This window comes from Hyalella azteca, unplaced genomic scaffold (genome assembly GCF_000764305.2).
Source record: "Hyalella azteca isolate HAZT.00-mixed unplaced genomic scaffold, Hazt_2.0.2 contig17021, whole genome shotgun sequence".
NCBI classification, from domain to species: domain Eukaryota; kingdom Metazoa; phylum Arthropoda; class Malacostraca; order Amphipoda; family Hyalellidae; genus Hyalella; species Hyalella azteca.
The window spans coordinates 1-8,470 of NW_025946823.1; positions in this window are offsets into that span (position 1 = coordinate 1).

Sequence of the window (8,470 nt, forward strand, 5' to 3'; positions counted from 1 at the left end):
TGATATTTGCAATGAAGCAACCGACACAACAGTAAAACGAGGAAGGCATCAACAGAAAATGATAATCAGATTTGAAATAGGACAATTACATGATTTCGGTAGTTTTCCTATGAAAGTAACGTAGGACTTAGAGTTACAATTCTTCGCTATAGTCAGAAGTCGATCACATTAATTATTCGATGAAGATTCCGCGGATATTTCGACCATCTTCGACCATTCAACGGCACTAATTACGAACCTCGTAGAAACATCACTACATTTTTTTAATGACGGGAAGTTTCTTCAAGAGATGATTTGTGATTATTTAGATAAAAAACTGTATTTCGAGGCAGGATTATTTAGATCAAAACATTGTTTTTTTAAGGCTGTTTTGATGTATGCTCAGATATTACTCGGGCGTCCGGTACGCCTGGTGTATACAACCGTCACCTCTACTGCGGTAAACGGCGCACTTCGTGAGCAGCCTGCTCCACTCTGACGGTTCGGACAGTAAGGATGCTAACCCCTAGCAGGTCCCCGACCGTAAGGGTGCTAACCCCTAGCAGGTCCCGGACCGTAAGGGTGCTAACCCCCTAGCAGGTCCCGGACCGTAAGGCTGCTTACCCCTTAACAGGCCCCGGACCGTAAGGGTGCTAACCCCCTAGCAGGCCCCGGACCGTAAGGGCGCTAACCCCCTAGCAGGTCCCGGACCGTAAGGGTGCTAACCCCCTAGCAGGGCCCGGACCGTAAAGGTGCTAACCCATAGTATGGCCCGGACCGTAAGGGTGCTAACTCCCTAGCAGGGCCCGGACCGTAAGGGTGCTAACCCCTAGCAGGGCCCGGACCTTAAGGGTGCTAACCCCTAGCATGGCCCACACCGTAAAGGTGCTAAACCATAGCAGGGTCGGACCGTAAGGGCGCTAAACCCCTAGCAGGGCCCGGACCGCAAGGGCGCTAACCCCCTAGTTGGTCACGGACCGTGGTAGAACCAACCCCCTAGGGTGCCACGACACTCAAGCAGCCGTCGAACAGCTTGATGTTATCCCCACGTAGGAACGAAGCGCTCAAAGTTGTCATGCACATTGCAGGTGACACACATTGGAGAGTGTCATACCAAAGCAATACAAATATGCACCTAGACCTTGACAGGGTGGCCCAGTGGTTACAGTTCAGAGTACCAGGATTGGAGCAGAGAGGCGCGGGTTCGATCCCAGCTCTGTGCGCCAGTTTCTGGGCAGAATCGGCAAGGAGGCCGGGCGGTTGAGCACAGCAGAATTTGTAGCTGTGAGTTGCGCGTTCGACACCGCAACAAGCTGTGAATGTTCCGCGACGTTAGGAGTCGGCGACAGGCCTACGTGCTAATAAACGCTGAAACCGCTATTATTATTATTATGACCCAGTGGCAGTCGGGCTAGTACTACGACGATTCTGGTGCGATCACACACATAGGACGGAGGCCAGCTTGACGCGGTCTGTGGTCTAGTGCAGGGGTCTCCAAACTATGGCTATTTTTCATCCGGCCCGCCGAGGATATCTCGTAGTTCAACATAATGTGTACAAATATCGAGTGTGGCGTTTATTTCTGGTTACGCATGAACTAAAAACATAAATGGGCGTGACCGGCCCGCGAAGGTTTCAGAAAGCTTGTTCGTGGTCCTAGATGAAGAAAGCTTGTTAGTGGCCCTAGGAGAAGAGTGCTTGTTCGTGGCCCTAGGTGAAGAAAGTTTGGAGGCCCATGTCCAGTGGACACACTTTGTAGCAACATTCACATCGGATATCTAAGAGTCATACCAGCGTTCATGCTTACCTCTTTGTAGGGAGAAAATCTTGATGTGTGAGATAACAGTGAAGTTAAGTAAGAGGTTCAGTTGTGCAGCTTAGTCAGCAATATCAGCACCATGCGCATGGCATGGTTCTGAGGCACGGTGTGCTGGTCAGTATACAGGTCGTAGTCGCGCATGGATCGCATAGGTGAAACTGGATTGGGTTTTGATTTCAGGACACATTATTAAACCGGTTATTTTTACTTATATAACAAACCATTACAAAACTTGTGCCTCTATATGCGGCTATATAGTGATTTGATATAAAAGAACTCACCTAAATTTGAAAGGCATAAAATAGAATCAATTAATTCAATCCGTAGAATATTCACAGCTTTTCTTCATTTATCAACAAACTTATAACATTTTTACAATTTATAAGGCCGAGGATGAAGCAGATTTTTTATTATTTTGTGTGGGTATTTTATAAGGCCGATTTTTCTACCCCACACATCACACATTAATAATGCATGCGATAGTTTGCCGTGACTCGCTGCATCTGAACACTGAATGATCCATGCTCGAGCGAGGAATGACTGAATTATACAGTTAATTGCAGTTATTGAATTGTTGTGTAACACAGGCGGCGCTGTGTGTGCAACACAGGCACAACATTCAAATGCACCAATGCTTGTCATCAGCAGAAAATACCATATGCATGAAAGCTTCCACTTGATCCATGCGTCCTGATGGATAAGGCCATAAATGTGTCACTCAAGCAACGTTTTCACCCATCATATGATATTCTAGGCCTGATTAAAATCCACACATCACTTTAACTTCTCTTACTTTAGTGAGCAAGTAAATTGCTAATGATGAATATGGTGTCTGAAGATGGTGTATTCTCCCTGGGAAGGCCTCCTTCTCACCGTGCAGCTCTGAAATATTTATTTGCCGCTCATGACGAGCAGCAAAAACACAAGCATGAGCTGGAAAACTAAATAAATCCTATGGAGACATTATACGGAATTCTCCTATACATTTAATCGATGTTATACTTATTCACGTATACTCTACCCCTGGACCACAAATGCCCAGCGAATTACTATGTCAGTTGTTTTTCTCTATCAAATAACGGCGTTCATGACTTTTCTTTAGGCTAACTAACGAATAGGATTATTGCTCGCTGCTATTATTCATTGAACTGAATAGCGAAATAATAACAGAGCAGGGCTTATTACTAATAAACATTACTTCTGTTATTACTAATTAACAGAACCATCGAATTACTGGTGTCATGTCAAAATTGACGAGTAATTTTTTAGTTTAGGTTCAAATGTTTTGTTATTTGCGCAAAAAAATATTTTGAGGGCTAACTTCATTAGAAACGTAGTCCTGCTACGCTGATTACGCTCTAATGGTTTATTGAATTTTTAAAATCTTTCATTTGTAAGGCATGACTTAGGACCAATAACTAGTGATAAATATGAATGTTGAAGATGCGAGAGATGAATTTTATCATCTCTCGTGTTGCTATCACGAGACAATATTTATCAACAACTCGTGTTGCTAAATGCTAATACTTATTTTAATGTAACTTAAAAATATAAATAATTTCATATCATATCATATTATGTCATATCATGTCACATCATATCATAACCTACCATATCATATCATGTCATATCATGCCATATCATATCATATCATATCATGGTGATGTCGGCGCTGGAGAAAAGGCCTGATGTGGCCTGTCACCGATTCTTGTAATTTTCGTGACTTGTTCACAGATCTGAAAACTGGTCCTTTGACCGCATATTTTCCAAACTGTCGATAGTTTGAAATAGCTACTAGACTTCCACCGGGTTTGTATGGTGCTAGGCATTTCAAGTCTGACCATATACATATTTTTCCATAGCTTTATCTAGTCTGTTCTTGAACGCGTTTATACTCAGAGCGTCAACGATGATATTAGGGAGGCTGTTCCACATGTCGGGGACTTGAAGCGAGAAGAAATGTTGTCGCGTGGATGTGTTACAGCGCAGGTTTTTTAGCTTAAAGTTTATTCAATCATTCGAACAGCCACAGATTAGTCAACACCTAGACCGTCCTACTTACCAATACAGTTTTTTTCCGACCGACTGTTATGACTCAATTGAGTTTCCGTCTCCAATTACTGATAACATGATGATAAATCCCAGTGGATACATCTTTTTGGTGGGTAAATCGACGACCGAAGCGCCATTGGCAAGCCAATCTTTGAGGTAGCTTTACTTGACTAATAAAACCGGTTCTAGGAGCAAATATTTAAGAATGTTTAACGTGTTCTAACGAACGCTTCCAATATTATTATAAAAATTTTCGTACGTCACCACCACCATCATTCCCATTCATTGGCACGTTTCCCAGTCCGATTCTGAACGGTGAAAAATTTGAGCCTGAAGGGGTTTAATGAAGAAAAATTATTCCTGTGGACGTAGACCTCGATGATGTGAAATCCGGCATGAATGATGCAAATCAATATCTACTTAAGAGAAGCATTCGTTGTAGATCCATTAGAATCTTTGAAAATTATAATTTATGCACAGGATTTTTCCAATTGTGTTAACAAATATTTAAACCTAATTTTTCTATTTCTCGGGTGCAACAAATCAATTCGGCTACGATCTGAAAAAGTATCGAACTACTGTGCTCATGTCACCCATACATTTCCCCCACGTCATTGTAAATATTGTTTTCCTTTAATTTCTTTCACTATCCGCTTGAAACTAACCAATCGGTTTGGTTACTCTAGTTGAACCTCTTGCATTGAAAGTAGATCCGTGTAAAACGATAACTTACTTAGTTACTCCTCGGAAAACGTGATGGAAGTAATGTATCATAATGTCTTCAGTACATTTGGTTATTCGTTTGAGATATCTGCTTCTAAAGAGCGTTGCCAGATGGTATATTTCTATACCAGATTTCACAAATCTGGTATTTTCAGAAGGTGTCTGGTATGAATATTTTAGATCTGGTATATATGCCTAAATCTGGTATTTTTCTGGTATTTTCTGACTTACTGCAAATTTACTACACTAAGTTCCACCTCTGAAGTTTGAACTTCCTCCAGCGTAGGCGTGGATTATATAGATTGCCTTCAGAGCGGCGCGATTAGAGCTTTCCCTCCATTTTTTGGAACCGCAAGTTTACCGCTAGATGAAATAGCCCCAATCTAATTGTTAACATTTAACAAAAGTGTTTAGTGCAAGATGAACACGAGAGTGACGATCCTTGATTGATTACTGATCAGTGATGATCTGGCCTAGGACGAGTGAGGTTGTCGAACCGATCTCTGCGACGCAAGCTCCACCATTTTTGTTTGGTGGTTTGAATTATAGAGTGCCACTTGAATTCGGAGGTGCCATACAATATTTCGCTGATCTTGAAAATCATCATCCATTCATAGAACTGGCTGCCTCCTGCACCACGTGTCTACTTTGACCAGGTCTCCAATGCATTCGTGGAGTGAATGTTTTCACAAGTCACCTATGTGAAAAACAAGTAACGAAATAAAATTTCAACTAAGGTACTGCAGTCCCTTATTCGGACCAAAAGCTATCTGCTCAGCCGTAACAAGTGATCAAACCCGAAATGTTGGATTAATGCAATATGCAAGCATGTATGAAAATGGAAGATGACCTGTTTCCGTGGCTTGCTCATGTTGAGCGAAGGAGAAGAAGTGCCACACTGATAAATGCACAGTACATAAAATACTTTTTTAGCGTATTTTCTCATTTATGAAAAAAATGCACTATTGTGCTCACCATGTCTCTCTATCCGTCCGTGACCACGTTTCCGTCGAGGCGTCGACGAGAAAATGCGCTCTCTGTCAGTCACTGCAGTGAGTACTGAGATCTATATTTTTTTCTTTTTCTAACCAACGTTTCTGACGCATAGTTTCATTAAATTTAGAGGCATTAGTTAGTTTTCGAACAATAGCTCAATCAATCCTCAGTTATTGAAAGATCGGGTTCCAAAGGCCGGATCCCTTGTGAATCATTTCACGAAAAGTTCAAGAATCGGCAACAGGCCATGGGCCTATTTCTTAAACGCCGACACTTCTATTCTATTCTAATAGAATTTTCTGGTATATTTCTGGTATTTTGAGCTAGGCAATCTGGTATTCTCGCAGAGAAAAAACCTGGCAACACTGCTTCTGAAGGTAGGACAGATGTAGCTTGCAGTAAAGTGTATTTGTATTTGCTGAAGAGGTAGCGATTGATTGCATCTCGCAGCAGCGTAGGGGTGATGAAATTTCAAGTAGAGGTGTAAAATTAATTACATTGTCCATTCTGCAGGATTATGAGATGTAATACCTGTCCTACTTCACTTTCATGCGAAAACTTCTCAAATAGCAAGAAAACCGTACATATGTTTTCATTTGCATCAAATTAAATTCTCGACGAACTAAACGCTCCGTTCTTTCGGAACAGAAATAAGTCCATTTGGATGACCTAACAACTTTCAAATCCATAGGACTGTAGAATTTCCCTCAATGTGATGTAATATTTAAATAATTCTATGAAAAAACCTAATTTTAGAAATATTCTTTGCGAATTACGACCTCGAAATCGTCTAAATGAATTCGAGATCTAATTCATTGGCCACATCAGGTGACCGTCACATTTATCCTTTACGCACCCCATCACAATTATTTTCATTATTTCTGTAAAAGTTATGCCCCTCATATGAGAGCAGTAATCAATGCGCTATCAAATGCCCACTAATATGTGTGGCGCTATCAGCTGAACAATCTCATCACAGCTACCATACGAAATATTTACTCACAAAAACGTCCACAACTCATAACCATGAATTTGATTAGATATTGCCGTAAAATCTAAATTTTCTAGGAACTCCAAAAAAAACTTATTCGAGCGGTAACTGAACTAAATATGGGACTAGAACCTGTAAACGATAATACATACAAGTTAATCATCCGATAAAAATCAACAACGACCATGACTGGGGTGATAATGAAATTTATAACTTTGAATGATATAATTTGAGACTATTATTTTAATGGGTGAACCCTATAATTTTAAACATCGGCAGGGTTGTCTCTCAACTCTGACATTCTAGGATGCTTGAAATGTACTAAATACGATAAATTACCTCAATTCTGATAGAATTTTTTGGTAAAGAAGTCGGTAAATGGTGGATATGTTAACGAGGATGGGCAGGGTTGTTCATCATTCCATCAAGCACTGGGGGCAGATTTGTCCATAATTCCATCAAGCACCCGGGCAGGGTTGTCCATCATTCCATCAAGCACTGTTGCAGGGTTGTCCATCATTCCTTTGACAAATGAGGGTATAGTTGTCCATCCTTCCATCAAGCACTGGGGGTTTTTGTTGTCTTACTTCAGCTTACATCGTAATGAAATACAAGTAAGCTTCACATGTACTATCATGTGACCATTATTACAGTATTATGCGGGGAGCTATTGGGCCGGCGTGGCTAATAACAAACACTACCTCAACTTCTCTTACTTTAGTGAGAAAATAAGTTGCTAATGATGAATATGGTGTCTGAAGATGGTGTGTTCTTCCTGGGAAGGCCCCCTTCTCCCCCTTCTAACATTCATATAACAATTTCCGTACGTAACCACCACCATCATTCCAATTCATCGGCACGTTTTCAAGTCCGATTCTGAACGGTGAAAATTTTGAGCTTGAAGAGAATTGAGGAAGGAAATGTATTCCTATGGACGTAGACCTTGATGATGTGGAATCCGGCATGAATCTTGCTAATCAATATCTACTTAAGAGAATCATTCGTTAAATATCCATTATATGTCGCTGAAAATTATAACTACTGTACGGGATTTTTTCCATGTGTGTACAAATATTTGATGTTAATTCACCCATATATGGAGTTCAGAAAATCAATTCGGCTGCGATTAGAAAAATTATCGGACTACTGTGCCCATTTCTCTCAGATTTATCGCCCACATCATTATGAATATTGCCTTCTTCTAATTTCTTTAACTGTCCACTTGGTACGAACTAATCGGTCTAATCCAATCTCCTAGATTGCAGGTGTAAGTGTGCCACGTGATAACTTTCTTAGTTACACCTCGAAAAAAGTGATGATGGGAATTCTTCATCTGGTGTTCAGTATATATGGTTATATGACCTCATAAATATTAAACTTTACTGTTCGGGCATGGAATTACCGTAATTATTTTTGAACGCTGTCTTAGAGATTGCATTTGATTGCATCTCGCAGCAGCGTATTTGCGAAGATATGAGCGAACTGCGGATTTATTCTTAATATGCATTCGTCAGGAGAAAAGGGATATAAAACGAATATTAACTCACTCTCATGCGAAAACTGATCGTATATACAAAAAACAGTAAACCGCATATATGTTTCCGATTATTTATTTGCATGAAATCAAATTCTCGACTAACTGAAAGCTCTGTTCTTTTGGAACAGAAATAAGTCTTATAAGATGACCTAACAATTTAGAAATCCATAGTACCAAAGAATTTCCCTCACTATGATGTAGTATTTGAATAATTTTATGAAAAACAAAATTTTTGATTTGTTTTTAGTGAACTTCTAACTCAAAATTGTACCAGCCCTCTTCACTGCACCAGCCTCCTCCACTGCACCAGCCCCTCCACTGCACCAGCCTCCTCCACTGCACCAGCCCCTCCACTGCACCCGCTGTCTCTTAT